Below are 20,411 nucleotides of genomic sequence, written 5' to 3' on the forward strand. Positions count from 1 at the left end.
ACACCCCTCTCCTTCTGTTTTCTATTACTAATATTTGGGGTGATATTTGATGCCTCCTTTTCCTCATTTACAAAATCTAAGTCACCATAAATTATTTCAGATGGATATTGTACTTCTTTCTAACAACAAACTTAAACTGAATGTCAGCTGCATGTCCTGTTTGCGTTGCACACTGAGAAAACAGATGAATAAGACCCAAGATTCAGGCAGTCTCTCCTCCTCCTTTCTCTCCTCTCTACCCCCAGCTGTCCTCTTGATGAGTTCACAAACTACTGGGAAAGTGAGGTCCCGATGATAGAGGCAAACTCAGCTAGACGATGAAATCTTCCTCACGTAGGAATCTTTTATTCCTGATTTTACTCCTTCAGTTATTTGTGGGTTTCAGTTAGAATGGTTCACCAACCCTGCTCTCATATTATATTCTTTGTTGATCTCTTCTGCTATTATTTTCCAGTGAATCAAAAGCCAAGTACTGATACGAGGACTTATAACTTTCCATTATGTTTCTGCCATCCCTGCCATGCCAATAAGAGCATGTAGCTTCTGTGGCCTTCTCCCTTCCTTTTGTCCCTTAATCAGACTCTCCTATCAAGCCCTACTTTCTTCTTAAAGGAAATTTTTTAGTCATTCCCCACCCTCCCCCAATCAGTGGTTCTCATATATTTTCCATCATGTTTTGTTTAGAAACATTGGTTTGTACATCTACCACCTTGAATCCTTTCTGACCTTCACAAAATCAATTCTGTAAAAGCTTTTATTAATCCAGTTCCACCTACCCCTACAAATAAAGGCATCATAATGTTGGCATTGCCCAAGAGTTTGCACGCATTAGAAAGTAATATGACCTTTTATTTTGACATTTGTCCTATTAGGTCTTTAACATTTTTTTATATTGATGGAGGTTGATATAAATAGCCCTGGGAAATTATTGTATTTTGTGTATGGATATTTAGGACATTGTTCACAATATTATAGTCATAAACTTTGTAAATTATGGGACTGATCATGTTTCTCTTTTTGCACTTGTTGCCTGTAAGCTCAGAGCAAAATGTGTGGCTAATCAGAAAGTGGCTAGAACTTCACAGTTTGCTGCTTTTTTCAACCTTACCTAGTGGCTTTACCTTTATTTTTCTTCCCCATTATCCTTAGCTTCCTAATCTCCTCTGTATTTTTTTTTTTTTAAGATTTTATTTATTTGACAGACGGAGATCATGAGTAAGCAGAGAGGCAGGCAGAGAGAGAGAGAGAGAGGAGGAAGCAGGCTCCCTGCTGAGCAGAGAGTGCAGTGTGGGACTCCATCCCAGGATGCTGGGATCATGACCTGAGCCGAAGGCAGAGGCATAACCCACTGAGACACTCAGGTGCCCCTCCTCTGTATTTTTTTAAGATTTTATTTATTTATTTATGAGAGAGAGAGAAAGATAGTGAGACGGGGATGGGGAGCCGGGAGAGGGAGAGGCAGGCTCCCTGCTGAGCAGGGGTCCCGTGTGGTTTGATCCCAGGACCCTGGGATCATGACCTGAGCTGGAGGTAAAGTGACTGAGCCACCCAGGTGCCCCATCATCTGTGTTTTTGTTTAATCTCACCACAAATAATTTTTTGTACATTTAAACCACCTTAATTCCCGTTTGAAAAAAGATGTAACAAAACAAAACATGATTGCTTATTAGACTATGGATTTAAGTAGCTAACTAACTGGGGAGCAAGCCTGTAATTCTTGACATTCTGTGTAGCTTCATCTCAGGCATGGGACTCCGGTGTGCACTTGGGTATGTTGGCCAAAGAGCCAAAGAGAAGACATTTCACATACAAATTAATACTATTTATTTGAAAAGATTTTAGAGAATTTTTGGAATGTGTGTAAGGAGGCTGCTTGTTTCTATTTGGAGCTTTAGATTTTTATGTTTTTGTTTGTTTGTTTTCCTTAAAAATCTGCCTTAATTACCTTTCCTCTGGAAGAACTAGTTGTATTACTTAGAGAGTTATGTTGGATGATCAATACGCAAATTTGCTTTGAAGTTGTCTTAGAGGTATACATTATCTAAAACCTTCTTACCAGTGCTGTAGTCTAGGCTGTTGTAAATTCAAGTGTGCTGTCTCATGATGTTGAGGAAACTGCAGTTGGAAAAGTGGATGTGTTCTGTTGATGCTAATCAAAGTGACAAATAGCATTTCACTGACAAAAGCATCTGGTAAGCAAAACTTTTAGGAAATGACTAGGAAACTTGAGACTGAAAAAAAAAAAAAAAAAGAACCCAAACCCTTGATCAGTCAACAGGCACTTACAGAGCGTGCCTGGTATGTAAGGAGCTTCTTGCTACACATATGATTTATAGCAAATAAGTTATATCAGATGGTATCTCTAAGAGGATTTTCTACATTTGCATGCACAAGAGCAACTGGAAATAATGACTTTAATTATTCAATAAATGATAGGCATTAAAAAGTCTAACCTTATCCAATGAAAATTGTTCGGAGCCAGAAAAAAATTATCAATATCCACAAGCTCTGCTATTAGACTGCATGGGTCAGATATTGGGTCTTGGGAGAATGCTGCCCAGTGAGCACTGTCAAAAAATTATTTATGGAACCCTGGGCTGCTTTAAGAACTATAGAAGTTTTTTCAGTTAATAGGTGAGTGAGAGATCGTGATGATGGCAACATCAAGTGACCACCATTTCTATAGCCTTACTCTGTGCCAAACACGGTGCGTTAGCACTGTACATTTATCACCCCAGTTAATCCTAACAATAACCCCTATGAAGTGTGTTTTATTATTTTCATTTTTATGGATGAAGAAATAAAAGATTAGGGGGTTTAACAGACAGGGTAGGTTAATACCTTAAAATTGTGTTGTTATATAACACAATCAAGGTCTATTTCCCTTCAGTGAAATGAAGGCTCAGGAGAGGACTGTTTTGCTCCATGCAGCCTTTGGAGTGCAGGCTCTGTCCATTCATAGCGGCACCATCTGAGGGTTCCAGGACCCACCCTTGGATCCTCTGCACCTGGCTGGGACAGATTAGTGAGTGTGTGGAGCAGGAGTGCTCCTTTTTAACTGCTGCATCTGGGGGTGACACACAGCACTTTCCTCGTATTTCCTGGGCAAGGACTACACCTAATGTCAAGGGAACTGGGTACTTATGTGGCTCCAGGAAGAAGAGGAAATAGGCGTGATGAGCATCTAGCCGGGGTTTGTCACAAGAGATGAGACTGAGGTCATAGAGCTGCTAAGGCATAGAGCTGAGATGCAGAATCAGTGCCTTCTCTCTTCAGGAAAGCATGCTACAAGACCCACAAAGCAAACATCCTTCTAGTCAAGCAACAAAATGACATCATTGAGCTTAAGATTTATGTTATAATTTGAACTAAGAAAGTGACCTAATCTATAGGTTAAGTTTATTGCTGCTAGGATGAGAACATTAATTGCTCTGTGAAATGGGCTTGAAAATGTCAAACAGGATTTCGAGAAGGGCTTCGTAGTGTCACCGAGTCTGACAGGCTGTAGCCAGCCTGGGATAGACTTTCTGCCATAAATATTGAACTCTAAGACCCCCTGCTATATTAGTGGCAAGAAGGCATTTTATAGAAGGCATTTGACTGGTTTCATTCACAATGAGACACATGTCTCCAATGGTAATTCACTCATAAATGGTAAAAGAAATGGGTAGATTTTGTTAACAAAACCACAAAATAGTTATGTCTGTATTATAGATAAGTACAGTGTGTATTAGATTGAAACAAAAGAAAAGGCCAATATTGGCTTATTTTTGACCTACAGGAAGGCCATTTCACATGGTCCAACCTAATACTTACAGGAAGTGAGTGTCTACATTAACTGGTAATCTGTAAATATATTCTTTCATCATGTGGACTCAGTGCTTATGAAGCAGTCGTAGTTTGTCCATGGGAAATTCCAAGTTAAAGTGACCCCCAGATATTCTAAGTAGGGAGCCTGCCCAGGTGATGAGTAGCATTCTTCATGAACAGTTGGATCAGGACCCCTTGAGGTGGGAGTGTGCTCACCCCTCCTTTCATTTCTATGGGGATGCTTCCTCACTGTTCCAAAAACACCCTACTTCATTCACTTTAGTCGTTCTTTTTTTTTTTTTTTTTTTTTTTTTTTAAATTTGACAGACAGATCACAAGTAGGCACAGAGGCAGGCAAAGAGAGGAGGAAGCAGGCTTCCCGCTGAGCAGAAAGCCCGATGTAGGGCTTGGTCCTAGGACCCTGAGATCTCGACCTGAGCCGAAGGCAGAGGCTTAACCCACTGAGCCACTCAGGTGCCCCAGTTTGGTTGTTTTGAAAGCAGCTTTTAAGTGTGAATGTTTCAAAGAGAAATTGTCCAATGAATCACTATCAGAAAATAGCACCTTTTGGGGCGCCTGGGTGGCTCGGTGGGTTGAGCCGCTGCCTTCGGCTCGGGTCATGATCTCGGGGTCCTGGGATCGAGTCCCGCATCGGGCTCTCTCTGCTCAGCAGGGAGCCTGCTTCCTCCTCTCTCTCTCTCTCTGCCTCTCTGCCCACTTGTGATTTCTCTCTGTCAAATAAATAAATAAAATCTTTAAAAAAAAAAAAAAAGAAAATAGCACCTTTGTGTGCCAGCAGAGTGCAAGGCTGTGATGTCCTCAGAGAGACAAACAAAACGTTTCGATGAAGAAGAGTGATGTGTTAGAAGTTTGGGGCTTCAAAAGTACGAGGCAGTGGTCAGTTTGAGGATGCTGTGTACCTTCTATGATTGAAGATTCAGAGTGACTGGATGGGAGAAGGGATAGAGAAAGGGAACTGGAGTGATGTTGGAGAGAAATTCAGCTTGGTTGCAGTTTGGCGCAGGGCTGATTTTACAATGACTGTGGTGTTCACAGAAGGAGAACTTATTTTCCATCTCTACTGCATGATTCTGAAGATCTCCCATGTGTTCTAAAAAATTTTTGAATTTTGCATACTGATGGTCCCAGCCTAAAAAGCTAAACTTGCATCTACTTCTAACTCCAACAAAGTAAAAGAGCTGTGTGGAAAGAGGTAAAGTATCTGCCAAGGAGTGGTTAGAAAGGTAAACAATCGGCTACATTTCCCGTGTTTTCCTAATTTTGTATATTTTCTCCTGTTCTCCTCAAATGTGCTCTTACTGCCCACCACTCAGCTTTTCTTTTCAGTGCTCTAAAATCAATATATATGAATGATAGTTGGACCTCTTAATGTTTGAGTGCTCTTTTATTCCTTATTTTTGTTCCTTAGGGAATCTCATTAAGTCTCATGGCTTTAAATATAAACTATTAGCTTAAGTGTCTCAAGTTTATATATCCATTTTGAATTTCTCACCTTTATCTCCCCACTGGAATATCCGACTTGGACGTCTATCTCCATGGTCAAGTAGACATATCAAACTCAGCAGAAACTGCATTTCTAACTTTCTAGGTTCTACACGTTGCCTTTCCCTTTTCAGAAGATGGCAATTCCATCTTTCTGGTTGCTCAGGCCAAAAATCTTGGAAAATATACTTGTATCCTCTTTTTTTCCCCTCTTACTCCTCATCTAGTCTGTCAAAATGTCATTGATGTCATCTTGAAAATACATCCAGAGTTATATTGAGACAGCATGATCTGTGTTACTGCAGTGAGCTCCTATCTGGCTTCCAGTTCTTTCCACACACTCCCAGCACCCCAGCCAGAATGGTCCAACCCCTTTTCTCCCCAGTGCAGTGCTCAGGATGGCACTCAAAGTAAAAGCTGAAATTCTCACAATGGTCTCCTGACCCCTCCATGATCTCTCATAACTATCTTTTCCTCCTCATCCTTCTTTTACTCCATTCTAGCCATGTGGTTTTCCTGATGTTCCATGATCAGGATGGGCATAATCCTAGCCTAGGGTCTTCCTGCTGGCTGTTCCCTCTGCCCCCAGACAGACATACACATGGGTAACTTCCTCACCACCTTCAAGTTTTTGCTAAAATATCTATTTCATCTTTTCAATGAAGTCCATTCTGGTTACGTTGAAGAAAGTTGTAACTCTTTTCCCTGTCCCGACCCTACAGATCTACTTAGCTTTACTGTTTTCGGTAATATGTGCCTCCTTCCAATACGATGTACAAATATATACGATGTAATTTACCTTTTTTATATATTTAAGCCTTTGTAATCTGTCTAATCATTAGAATATAAGCACTGTAAGGATGAGGAGGTTCTTTGTTTCTTTCTCTGATGCACCTAAAATGAGACTGGCACATCGTACATGCTCAATAAATATCTGTTGACTGATTATTATTACTTATTATATGGAGGTTAATTATTTAATACACATTTGAATAAAATCATCATACAATTTGTATGAAACTCATTGAATACTTTCTTTTGGAATTAGATATAAGTAAAGAAAACAATGACATATATTAGTTGTCCAATAGGAAACTTTAAAAAAAAATGATATATGCCACCTTCAGCAGGAGTTTAAACTTGAACTGTGATTGGACTTCTGCCCCCTTTAGTGATAAACCAGATAATTTGCACCAACACTGCTGTTTACATTGACTGGAAAAGCTTAACAAAATATTTAAAAATCTTCTAAAATCGCCTAAGAACGGACAAAAGAGTAAAGAATTACTTTGCGGAGACCTGTGAGAAGACAGTTATACAGAACAGGAGCCTGGCATTTGGGATCACTTTTGCATGTAGGGAACATTTGCCAATCCAGAACAGGTGGATGAAAGGATGAGCACTGCTTGGGAAAGCCTCAGAGGACGGGGCGGGTCGGGGGGGACCTAAACTAGAGTTTAATGATACCAAGAGTGGAGGGTCCGTGGGACCGCCAATTGTGGATGGGGCACCAAAATTCTGCACCCTTGCAATGAGACATAGAGCAACACTTGCATGGATTCCTGGCAGCCTTCTGGTTATCCGTGAGCCCCAAAACTTCAAACCTCGAAGTTTGATCAAATGGAGCCTAGATTGCCAGTGCAACCTGAGCTCTAGCGGAAGCTAGGAGTCTTCTTTTAGAGGAGGACAAGTCATTCTCAGCCTCAAATTATAACTCTAAGGCCCCCCCCCCCAACTGTAAAGTCCACTACATTGTTAAAGATAAGAAAAAGAGACAAGAACACATAATGAGAACAGAACACTTAAAGAGATGCATGGGATATCTGCAGAGTAGAATTACCAGAGGCAGACCGACATAAACCATGTTCGTTATGCTTATGGAGATAAAACTCAGTGTTAAATATTTCATGAAGAAACTTGAAACTATAAAAAGTGATACTTCAAATTTGAAAGAGAGTGACCTAGAAATTCTAATAGAAAAATATGATAATCAAACTGGAAGTGTCCCCCCTCACTATTATTCTCTTACCATGAAATATTCTGTGTCGAAGTGAGGCAGTGCTGGTGAATATTTCTCTTTTATTTTCACTCTTTCTGGATATGCTTTTATCTAACCTTGGATTTTTTCCTGATATTTTTCTGGCTTATCAAGTTTAAAGTGAGATATAAAGTAATTGTGGGGCGCCTGGGTGGCTCAGTGGGTTAAGCCGCTGCCTTCGGCTCAGGTCATGATCTCAGGGTCCTGGGATCGAGTCCCACATTGGGCTCTTTGCTCAGCAGGGAGCCTGCTTCCTCCTCTCTCTCTCTCTGCCTGCCTCTCTGTCTACTTGTGATCTCTCTCTGTCAAATAAATAAATAAAATCTTTAAAAAAAAATAAAGTAATTGTTAAATATGATTATACTTTCTTTCTCAATGTTACATTTTCATTCTAAATGCTCCTTTGTGACAACTAAGTGATAGTTACCCTGTTTAGGATACTTTATGTTTTGTTTTTGGTTTTGGGAACGGTTCTGCAGTTGCTCCTTTTATATGTAGACGTAAGAGGATATTTATTTTTGCCATTTCTTTATTCTTTTATCGCAACATTTCCTGTTAGATAACCAAATTTAAACATCCATGAGCCCTACACATAGTACTTTTGGAACAAGTTTTCTTGTCATCTTATATTTTCTCCTTTGATAATTGGTTAACTTAGCTATGAGAATTTCAAGAATAATGGGATTGTAGAGTGAGAAGAGGAGCTGAGGCCAAAATTTAAGCCCCTTACTTCTCATTTTAGAGAATCCTATGGCTTTGGAGATGCTGAACGTTCCAGACTGGTCTCATTGTTGATATCAGACTCACAGCTGACTCATGTCACTGATATCAGAAGGGTTAGCAAAGCAATTCTCTTGTCCTTTGAAGGCGTTTGTTTAACTGTGGTATTGGTTATTACATTTTCAGAGAGTTTTATAACCCTGAGATTGCATATTTGAAAGAGACTGTACTGGAAGAAGACACACCAGATGGCATAAAGGGGGAAAAAGCCAATCTAATCTAAAATGTGGTAATAAATGAATTTTTATTTAATTAGTATGCTAATGATTAATAGGAAAGTCAATACAACTGACACCAAAGATATATTAGACATGTATTATAATAAACACTCTGATTTGTGCTGCTATAGTCTGTCAGATTGACATATCCCTGCTTGTGTTTTATGTGACACAGGAGTAAAGAAAGAAAAGTATCTATTATTGCCAGGCATACACTGAATGGTGGCTTTATTTGAACAACTCCCATCTTCCTTTCCGAGGAGCAGTATTCAAGTAGCCAAGTGTCCTAAAGGATCTGATACAACAGCAGGAGTTTCCAGGTAGAGCCAGTGATTGAGTCAGGTGAGTGGCACCTTTGTGATTGTAGGTGTTCTGTATGTTTGCAGGATCACATTCCCCACCAGAGGCTGAGGCTTAAAGGACAGAGTCATGCTGTCAGGGGTGGGGAAGGGATTTGAAACAAAATAAATTAAGTTTCAGGGGTCCAGATGAATGGCTTGGGATTCAGGACCCTGGGATCATGACCTGAGCCAAAGGCAGACGCTTAACTGACTGAGCCACCCAGGAGCCCTCATTCTTTACTTTTCTATGAGACTTTTTAACAACTAGCAAAATATCATTTATATACTTGATAATATGATCTTTTATTCTTTTGGATTTTAGCAGCTTATCAGAAATACACAAATCTCTTTAGACATCTTTTCTGTCAGAAAGTGCATTTTAATATTTTTCTAGATTATTAGCACAAAATAAATAGTCACATTATAATTATTTAAAAAAAACTCAAAATGATAATTTTTTCAGTTTTATTAAGAAAAAATTGACCTACATCACTGGATAAACTTCAGGCATATAGCATGATAGTTTAATTTACATATGTTGTGAAATAATCTGCAGTAGGTTCAGCTAACATCCATCTTCTTATACAGATACAATAAAAAGAAAAGAGAGAAAAAAGAAAAAAAATATTGTTGTGATGAAAGTTCAGGTTTACTTTCTTAGTAACTTTTCTGTATATCATGCAACAGTGTTAATTATAGTCATCCTACTATATATTATACCCCTAATAGTTACTTATCTTATAAATGGAAATTGGTACCTTTTGACCACACTTCCTCCAATTCCCTCTCTGCCCTCCACCTCTGGTAACCACAAGCCTTTTTCTATGAATTTTTTTTTTTTTTTTTTTTTTTTTTTTTTAAGATTCCACATGTAAGTGATGGGGCACCTGGGTGGCTTAGTGGGTTAAAGCCTCTGCCTTCGGCTCAGGTCATGATCCCAGATCGAGCCCCGAATCGGGCTGTTTGCTCAGCAGGGAGCCTGCTTCCACCTCTCTCTGCCTGCCTCTCTGCTTACTTGTGATCTCTGTCTGTCAAATAAATAAATAAAATCTTAAAAAAAAATAAAAATTAAAAAAGATTCCACATTTAAGTGAGATCATAGTATTTGTCTTCCTTTGTCTGTCTTATTTCACTTAGCATAATGCCTTCAGGGTCCATCCATCTTGTTGCAAAGAGTAGAATTTCCTTGCTTTTTAATGGCTGAATAATATTCCACTATTTGTATGCCACACTTCTTTTTTTTTTTTTTTTAAGATTTTATTTATTTATTTGACAGACAGAGATCACAAGTAGGCAGAGAGGCAGGCAGAGAAAGAGGGGAAAGCAGGCTCCCTGCTGAGCAGAGAGCCCGATGTGGGGCTCAATCCCAGGATCCTGAGATCATGACTTGAGCTGAAGGCAGAGGCTTAAACCACTGAGCCACCCAGGCGCCCCAATGCCACACTTCTTTATCCATTCATGCATTGATGGACACTTAGGTTGTTTCCATGTCTTGGATATTGTAAATAATCCTGCTATGAATGTGGGGGTGCAGGTATCTTATCCAGTTAGTGTTTTCCTTTGGATATATTCTCAGAAGTAGAAGTGCAGGATCATATGGTAGTTCTGTTTTTAGTTATTTGAGGATCCTCCGTACAGTTTTCCAGAGTGGCTGTAGCAATTTACATTTTCTCCTGCAATGCACAAGTGTTACCTTTTCTCCACATCCTTGGCAGAATTTTTCCTCTCATGTTTTTTTGATCATGACCATTTTAATAGGCATGGGGTGTTATCTCATGGTGGTTTTAATTTACATTAATGACTAGAGATGTTGAGATCTTTTCATGTACTTGTTGGCCTTTCATGTGTTATCTGGAGAAATGTCTGTTCTAGTCTTTTGCCCATTTTTCAACTGGGTTATTCTTTTTTTTGTTATGAGTTGTGTGAATTTTAGCCTATTTTAGATATTAACATCTTACCAGATACATAGTTTGCAAATACTTTTTCTATTCTGTAGGTTGTCTTTTCATTTTGTTGACGGTTTCTTTTACTGTATAGAACTTTTTAGTTTGATCTAGTCCCATTTGTTTATTTTTTATTTTGTTGCTTGTGCTTTAAGTGTCATATCAAAAAATCATTACCAAGACCTATGTCAAAGAGATTTGTTCCCATGTTTTCTTTTAGGTGTTTCATGGTTTCAGGTCTTACAGGTAAGTCTTTAATCCATTTCAAGTCAATTTTTTGTGAGTGGTGTAAGCTTTGGGTCCAGTTTCATTCTTTAATGTGAATATCCAACTATCCCCACCACCATTTTTTGAAACAGCTGTCTCTTCTCCATTGAGTATTTTTGGTTCCCTTGTCAAATATTAGTTGATGATATGCTTGGCTTTATTTGGGCTCTTGGTTTGGTTTCATTGGTCTATTTGTTTTTATGCTGGTATCATGCTGTTTTGAGAGCTATAGCTATATAATATAGATTGAAATCAAAGTGTGGTGTCTCCTGATTTGTTCTTCTTTCTCAGGATTGTGTTGGCTATTTAGGGTCTTTTGTGGTTTTGTATACATTTTAGAAGTTTTTTTTTCACTTCTAAAGAAAATATCATTGAATCTTGGTGGGAGGAGTGTATTAAATCTACAGATGGCTTTTGGCTCTATTGACATTTTCACAATATTAATATTTCTAATCCATGAACACAGGATACCTCTCCATTTATTTGTGTCTTCTTTGATTTTTTTTAATCAACATCTTGTAGGTTTCAGAGTAGAGATCTTTTACCTTTTTAGTTAAATTTATTCCTAAATATTTTACTGTTTTTGATGCTCTGTAGATGTGACTGTGTCTTTCTTTCCTTATCAGAAAATTCATTGTTAGTGACAATGACTATTTTTAACTTACTGTTACTTTAACCATTGTTAAAATTGCCAGTCTAATTTAGACTTTTATACCTTGAGCTCTGAGCCAACAGCTTTTATCTTTTCTTTATCTATCCTTATGTCTGGTGTGTGCAATCTAGATAATGAAACAGCATCATTCTGGCAATCAGAGACTGGAACTTCAGGATGCAGACTGAGTAAGGCTCAGGAAGATAAAATTAGCCTTTATTTACAGTACATGAGAATAAACTAGACTGTCAGAATATAGCAACACTGTGTCATGCTACATTCAGTAAGTGTTTACTGAGTACCTCTTACAGGCTAGGCGTTGTGCCAGCTGCTGCAGAAGTTGAGGGGGAAGATACAGGGCAATATAAGATATGTTATTGGATCTTAAGAAGCCTACAATGTGCTGGGGGTGATAAACCATACACATATACAAAGGTAAGTAACAGTTATAAGTGCCAAATATGTATTACAGACAGTAAGATTTTAAGAGCTCACGAGAAACACGAGTCTTTTTTTCCCCTTTTGTTTTCTTCCTTTAATCTCCCTGCACTTTTTCAAATTTGTTCATATTTGCTTAGATGATTTGATGTGGATGATTACAATGCTTATACAAAAGGACAGATAAATTTAGCTATAGACAAACCTAATTATTGCATTTGGTTTCTTTCATCGATCCATTCATCCTTCAGTCATCCATCCATCCCCGAACATTTATAAAACCCTTTTTGTGTACCAGGCAACATGCTAAGTGATAGGATTACAAAGTGCATTACTAAGGATACAAAGGCATCCTCGATTCATATTTGCTGATGAAAAAGTCTACTTTGACTACAAATGAGTGATTTGGGGATACTAATAAATGATATATTCAGCCCAAGGATCATATTCATTCATTCTCTTGCTGACTTATACATATATTAAATGTTTATTCTTGTGTACCAGGCACCATGTTCAGTGATGGGGATAGAGTTATAAAAAGGCAAGGCATGTACTCAGCTTGTACAGTAAAACTGGTTCTAGTTTTCATAGTCCTTATAATTTTTTTTTTAGTCCTTACAGTTTAACAGAAGAAGCAGACATTAAACAAATACAGCTGGTCCTTGTACAACATGGATTTGAACCACACAGATACCAATTAAATGCAGATTTTATATAGTACCATAAATATATTTTCTCTGCCTTATGATTTTCTTAATATTTTCTTTTCTATAGCTTACTTTATTTTAAGAATATGATATATAACACATATAACACAAATATGTGTTAACTATTTATGTTATCAATAAGGCTTCCGGCTAATAGTAGGCTATTAGTATTTATATTTTGGGGAGTCAAAAGGTATATACAGATTTTTAACATGTGTGGGGGCATCAGTGCCCTTAACCTCCATGTTGATGAAGAGTTAACTTTAATTACTGAATCATAATTGTGAGAAATGGTGTGTAAGAGCAAAACGAGGGCTATGGGAGCATGTAAAAGGAGAACTAATCTCTCTTTGACAAATGGTGTTGGAAAAACTGGACAGCAGCATGCAAAAGAATGGAATCAGAACACTTTCTTACATCATATACACACACACACAAATTCAAAATGGATTAAATGTGAGACCTGAAACCATAAAAATCCCAGATGAGAGCACAAGCAGTAATTTCTCTGACATCAGCTATAGCAGCTTTTTCCTAGATAGGTCCCCAGAGGTATGGGAAAGAAAAGCAAAAATAAACTATTGGGAGGGACAATGTCAAAATAAAAAGCTTTTGCACAGTGAAGGAAGTAATCAAACTAAAAGGCAACCTACAGAATGGGAGAAGATATTTGCAAATGACATATCAGAGTTAGTATTGAAAATATGTAGATGTTATAAAACGCAACACCCAAAAACCAAGTAATCCAATTTAAAAATAGGCAGAAGACATAAACAGACATTTCTCTAAAGAAGGCATTTGAAAGGCCAACAGACAACTGAAAAGATGCTCATCATCACTTATCATCAGGGAAGTGCTAATCAAAACCACAGTGAGATATCACGTCACACTTACCAGAATGGCTAAAATAAAAAACACAAGAAACAACAGGTGTTGATTTCATTCTTTTTTTTGTGACTGAGTAATATTCCATTATATATATATATAATGGAATACTTTACACACACACACACACACACCCCATCTTTTTTATCCACTCATCAATCAGTGAATACTTGGGCTGCTTCCCTATCTTGGCTATTGTAGATAATGCTGCTATAAACATCAAGGTGCATGTATCCATTTGAATTTGTGTTTTTGTATACTTTGAGTAAATACTCAAGTATGACTGCTGGATTGTAGGGCATTCTATTTTTAACTTTTTAAGGACACTCCATACTGTTTTCCACCGTGGCTGCTCCAGTTTGCATTCCTGCCAACAGTGCACAAGACTTCCTTTTTGTCTACATCCTCATTGGCCATTTGCAGTGACATGAAAATGTCAGACAAAACACATTTCAAAGTTGCTTGCATCTCTACTGGTGTTAGGAAATATAGAAAATAGTTCAATAGCACTGATGTTGAATGAATAGGTAGAAAGCCTCTTGTGTCCAGGACTTAGAATTGTGTGTGGCACATGGTAGGTATACAACATTGGTGAGTGAACCAATGATGATAGAATTTCTGCATCGCAACCAGGCACATTATAGGTAATGGAAAATTACTGGCTGAATTCAGTGGAATCTCTTGGAAACTGAAGAAGAATGTTAAATTGATGATTTAGAATAAATGTGTTAATATTATGCATATTTAACACTTAATATTGAATGTTTCCATAGAGCCAAATTAAATGTAAAACTCTTGACATGTTTTTATCTGTTTCACTTAGTTTTTCTACACCTCAAAAAATGTTTTTGTTTGTTTGTTTGAAACTAAACCCAATGGATTAAACCATCTGCCTGCTGTTTTCAAAATGAAAAAATTATTTTTTCCCAAGTGAATGAGCTATCCTAGAATATAAACCCTTAGAGGGCAAGAGTTAATATTTTCATGTTATTTAATATTCTTCAAAGGCAAATGCTAAACCCATGCACTCAGGAGACACTAATAACACCAGCTAATTATGATCAAGCCTCTTGAAACCAGGCTTAAAATAGTTCTTTTTTCAGTTTGTCAAAATATTATCTATATTTAGCAACACAAAATTTTTTAAAAAAGCAGATAGTTCTTTGTTTTTCAGATTGTCAAAATATTATCTGTATTTAACACAAAATTAAACAGAAATCCAAACATCTTTAAATATTTTTTTAAACGTGTAGGTAAAAATCAAACAATGTTTCTTAATCTCTAGGATTTCACAATTGTTTCCAGTGGTTTTGTTTTATCATTAGTTTATTTATAATCTCAGTCATAGTTAGACTAAATTTCTAGCTTCTTACAAGAATTTTAAGATAAATGTAAAGTTGCTTGTAGTATAAATCCCATTCGACAGAAAACTGCTCTAAATGCTCATGAAGAATTTTTGAAGAAATAGAATAATGATAGGCAGTAAGAATGGGAATTTGGATATCCCTACTGTATTACTGATCCTTCTTTAAAAATTTTTTTATTGTGTTATGTTAGTGATTTTTTTTAAAGGTTTATTTTATTTATTTATTTGACAAACAGAGATCACAAGTCAGCGAGAGGCAGGCAGAGAGAGAGGAGGAAGCAGGATCCCCGCAGAGCAGAGACCCCGATGTGGGGCTTGATCTCAGGACCCTGGGATCATGACCTGAGCTGAAGGCAGCAGCTTAATCCACTGAGTCACCCAGGCACCCCAGTCATTGGTTTTTGATGTAATGTTCCATGATTCACTGTTCGTATATAACACCCAGTGCTCCATGAATTCCGTGCCCTCAATACCCATAATCTCAGATTCTAGCTTTTGGCTAATTCTAAACATTTTCACAGCAGTGGGATATAGGACTTCATTTCCACTAAAGGGAATGGCTGGGGAAGGCAACAGCTTTTCTGAAGCATCTGCTAAGAGTTGGGTGCTTTGTATATTGGCTCATTTAGCCCTCAGAACAACTCCATGAAATTAGAAAACCAAAGCAAGGTGAGATTGCACCAGTTTCTTAAGGACTCACAGATGGTAAGTGGAGGAATGGGATGCTACCTTCTTTTCTTCTTTTTGGTAGGGTGTAAGGTTGATATTTGCTTTCTTTTTTTTTTTTTTTAAATCCCCAGAAGACCTGTTAGCATCACATCACTTATTGGAAATCCATTCCCCACCAATCTGCAGAGCCAGCTCTAAACCACATATATGTAGATTTCCTTCTAGCTTTTCTATTCTATTCTGCTGGTCAGATCTGCTTATTTCTTGTCTGTCTCTTCACTAATACTACCTGGTCTTAATATTTAAGTTTTGGTATCTGTTAAGGCAAATCCTCCTTAAGGAATGATAGTTCCTTTTAAGGAGTACTTGGGGTCCTTAATCTTTCATATAAATTTTGCAGTTGACTTATCAATTTCCAGTTATATACATGGACACAAAAACATGCTGAAATTTTGACTGGAATTGTATTAAATTTATATGTCAATTTAGGCAATTAGGAAGATTTGGCTTGTATATGATATTAAGGTTTTCAGTTTTTGAATATGGCATATTTCTCCATTTATTTAGCTTTTTAAAGATATATTTCAGTAAAGGTTATGATTTTTCACCATAAAATGTTTTATTCATTGTTGAGAAAGCTTAGTAACTTCCAAGCAGGGGTATTTCCCAATACCCAGTACTGATAGGACTGGGAAGAACAGTGGTCATGGAGGCACCTTTCAGAAGGAGGAACTGCTAAGATGAAGGAAAAAAATGCCAAGGGAACTCTTGTATGCACAGAAGAGTTCAATCAAAGATCTTCCATTTTCCATCCCCCATCCACCTCAGGGTACAGAATTTATATGGATTCTGCAACAGGATTTAATGATTGGTGATTTCTGATGTTTCTTATTCTTCCCCTTTCTTTTTATTTTATTTTATTTTATTTTTATTTATTTATTTATTTATTTATTTTTAAATTTTTTATTTTTTATAAACATATACTTTTATCCCCAGGGGTACAGGTCTGTGAATCACCAGGTTTACACATTTCACAGCACTCACCAAAGCACATACCCTCCCCAATGTCCATAATCCCACCCCCTTCTCCCAAACCCCCTCCCCCCAGCAACCCTCAGTTTGTTTTGTGACTTCCCCTTTCTAAATGGAGTTTTTGCTATAGTTATCCTGATCCAATTCCACTGTTGTATTTTGAATGTTAGGAATGTCAGTGTCCTGTGTTCCTTGTTCACAGGTCACTGAACCTTGAGGAGCCATATCAACATTTGACTGAGAGGACTGTATATGATATTAAAATCAGAAATGAATAAAACAATCAAAAAGGCTATGTTTTGTCCCTTTTGGGGTAGCAGTGAATGTATCCTATGTGTGAGAAGAGTAAAAAGGTTATCAGATCTCTGCCTCAAACTATATAAAATTTTTGACTCAAAATGGATCACAGAATTAAATATAAGAGCTAGGACAATAAAACTATTAGAAGAAAATATAGGTGTAAATCTTTGTGACCTTGGGTTAGTTAGGTGATGGTTTCTTTGATATGACTTGGAAAGCACTTGTAGCAAAAGAAAAAAGGCCATTAGACTTCAAAAATTAAAAAAACAAAAAAACTACCAAGTATGCAGAACTGATTTAACATTTGAAAATCAATGAATGTAATAATCACATCAACATGCTAGAGAAGAAAAATTACATGATCATATAAATAGATGCAGAAAAAGCATTTGACAAATTCCAACACCTTTTCATTATAAAACCTCTCAGTAACTAGAAAGAGAGGGGAATTTTTCAGCTCAATAATCTAAAAAATTTATTATAGCTAGCATCATATGTAATGGCGAGAAGCTCAAAACTATCTCATAAAGATCAGGAACAAGGCAAGAATGGACTCTGTCATCACTGCTTTTCAACATCATACTGGAAATTCTAGCCAATGTTATAACACAAGAAAAGGAAATGAAAGGTATACACTGGGAAGGAAGAAATAAAGCTGTCCTTGTTTGCAGATGACATGATTATCTATGTAGAAAATACGAAAGAATCAACAAAAACCTGCTGGAACTAATAAGTGATTATAACAAGATTGCAGGATACAAGGTTAATATATAAAAGTCAGTTACTTTTTCTATACCAAAAATGAAAAAGTAGCATTTGAAATAAGAAAATTTATATTAGCACCTCCCAAAATGAAATACTTAAATATAAGTCTAACAAAATGTGCACAAGATCTATATGTACAATGAAATATCATCACACACTTTTAAGAGGAAGATTACAAAACTCTGATCAAAGATATCAAAAAAGTAAACAAATGGAGAGATATCTCATATTCATGGATAAGAACTCAGTAATGTCAAGATATTAATTCTTCCAACTTCATCTATAAGTTCAGTGACATCCCAATCAAAATATGAACAAGTTATTTTGTTGCTATCAACAAGCTGATTCTAAAGTTCATGTGAAGAGGCAAAAGACCCATAATAGCTAATATTGAATATTGAAGAACAAATCTGGTGAGCTAACATTACCTGACTATAGGACTTACTCTAAAGATATAGAGATTAATGACAGTATGGTATTGGTGGAAGAACAGACAAATATATAGAACAGAAAAGAGAACCCAGAAATAGACCCATATAATTATATCCAATGATCTTTGACAAAGGAACAAAGGCAATACAATGGAGAAAATACAGGCTTTTCAACAAGTGCTGCACAACTAAACATCCACATGCAAAAAAAAAAAAAAAAAAAAATTAAACACAGACCTTCACATTTCACAAAAATTAACTCAAAATGGATCATAGTCCTAAATGTACAGTGCAAAACTATGAAATTATTAAAAGATAACATAGGAGAGAACTTAAATGACCTTGGTTATGATGACAACTTTTTAGATAAAACTCTGAAGTCATAATCCATGAAAGAAATAGTTGGTAACCTGGAATTTATTAAAATTAGAAAACTTCTCTGCAAAGACAAAAGAGTGAGAAGAAAAGCCATAGACTGGGAGAAAATATTTGCAAAGGAAATATCTGATAAAAAATTGTTATTAAAAATACACAAAGTATTTTGTCGAAGATTATTTGACCATAGAGTTGAGGGTCCATATCTGGGCTCTCTACTCTGTTCCATTGGTCTATGTGTCTGGTTTTATGCCAGTACCATGCTGTCTTGGTGATCACAGCTTTATAGTAAAGCTTGAAATCAGGTAACGTGATGCCCCCAGTTTTATTTTTGTTTTTCAACATTTTCGTAGCAATTCAGGGTCTCTTCTGATTCCATACAAATTTTTGGATTATTTGCTCTAGCTCTTTGAAAAATACCAGTGGAATTTTGATCGGAATGGCATTAAAAGTACAGATTGCTCTCGGCAGTATAGACATTTTAGCAATGTTTATTCTTCCAGTCCAAGAGCATGGAATGGTCTTCCATCTTTTTTTGTCTTCTTCAATTTCTTTCATGAGTGTTCTGTAGTTCCTTGAGTACAGTTCCTTTACCTCTTTGGTTAGGTTTATTCCCAGGTATCTTATGGTTCTTGGTGCTATAGTAAATGGAATCGATTCTCTAATTTCCCTTTCTTTATTTTCATTGTTAGTGTATAAGAAAGCCACTGATTTCTGTACATTGACTTTGTATTCTGCCACATTGCTGAATTGCTATATGGGTTCTAGTAGTTTGGGGGTGGAGTCTTTTGGGTTTTCCATATAAAGAATCATGTCATCTGTGAAGAGAGAGAGTTTGACTTCTTCATTGCCAGTTTGGATACCTTTTATTTCTCTTTGTTTTCTGATTGCTGTTCCTAAGACTTCTAATACTAGGTTGAACAAGAGTGATGAGAGTGGGCATCCTTGTTGTGTTCCTGATCTCAAAGGGAAGGCTGTGAGCTTTTTCCCATTGAGGATGATATTTGCTGTGGGTCTTTCATAGATAGATTTGATGAAGTTCAGGAATGTTCCCTCTATCCCTATACTTTGAAGTGTTATAATCAGGAACGAATGCTGGATTTTGTCAAATGCTTTTTCTGCATCAATTGAGAGGACCATGTAGTTCTTCTCTCTTCTCTTACTAATTTGATCTATCACATTGATTGATTTTCGGATGTTGAACCACCCTTGCAGCCCAGGGATGAATCCCACCTGGTCATGGTGGATAATCTTTTTAATGTGCTGTTGGATCCTGTTTGCTAGGATCTTGTTGAGAATCTTAGTATCCATATTCATCAGTGATATTGGTCTGAAATTCTCCTTTTGGTAGGGTCTTTGCCTGGTTTGGGGATCAGGGTAATGCTGGCTTCATAGAAAGAGTCTGGAAGTTTTTTTCTGCTTCAATTTTTTGAAACAGCTTCAGGAGAATAGGTGTTATTTCTTCTTTGAAAGTTTGGTAGAGGGGCACCTGGGTGGCTCAGTGGGTTAAAGCCTCTGCCTTCGGCTCGGGTCATGATCCCAGGGTCCTGGGATCGAGCCTCACATCGGGCTCTCTGCTCTGCAGGGAGCCTGCTTCCTGCTCTCTCTGCCTGCCTCTCTGCCTACTTGTGATCTCTGTCAAATAAATAAATAAAATCTTAAAAAAAAAAAAAAGAAAGTTTGGTAGAATTCCCCAGGGAATCCATCAGGTCCTGGGCTCTTGTGTTTTGGGAGGTTTTTGATCACTGCTTCAATCTCATTACTAGATATCGGTCTATTCAGGTTGTCAATTTCTTCCTGGTTCAATTTTGGGAGTTTATAGTTTTCCAGGAATGCATCCATTTCATCTAGGTTGCTTAGCTTATTGGCATATAACTGTTGATAATAACTT

At 37.1% G+C, this 20,411-nt stretch overlaps 1 long non-coding RNA gene across 3 annotated transcripts in view; it reads left to right on the top strand.

Annotated features, from left to right (window-relative positions):
* Positions 1-20,411, top strand: part of LOC309858860 — a 348,226-nt gene that overhangs the window by 48,746 nt on the left and 279,069 nt on the right. For 2 of the 3 annotated variants that reach the window (XR_014308388.1, XR_014308389.1), the window contains exon 2: positions 8,525-8,691. This is a non-coding gene — a long non-coding RNA (uncharacterized lncRNA). Of the gene's footprint in view, positions 1-8,524; positions 8,692-10,853; positions 10,880-20,411 lie in introns of all 3 variants that reach the window. The other variant, XR_014308390.1, reaches the window with a different exon arrangement.

Source organism: Mustela nivalis (assembly GCF_964662115.1).
Source record: "Mustela nivalis genome assembly, chromosome: 2".
In the NCBI taxonomy this organism is placed as follows: Eukaryota; Metazoa; Chordata; class Mammalia; order Carnivora; family Mustelidae; genus Mustela; species Mustela nivalis.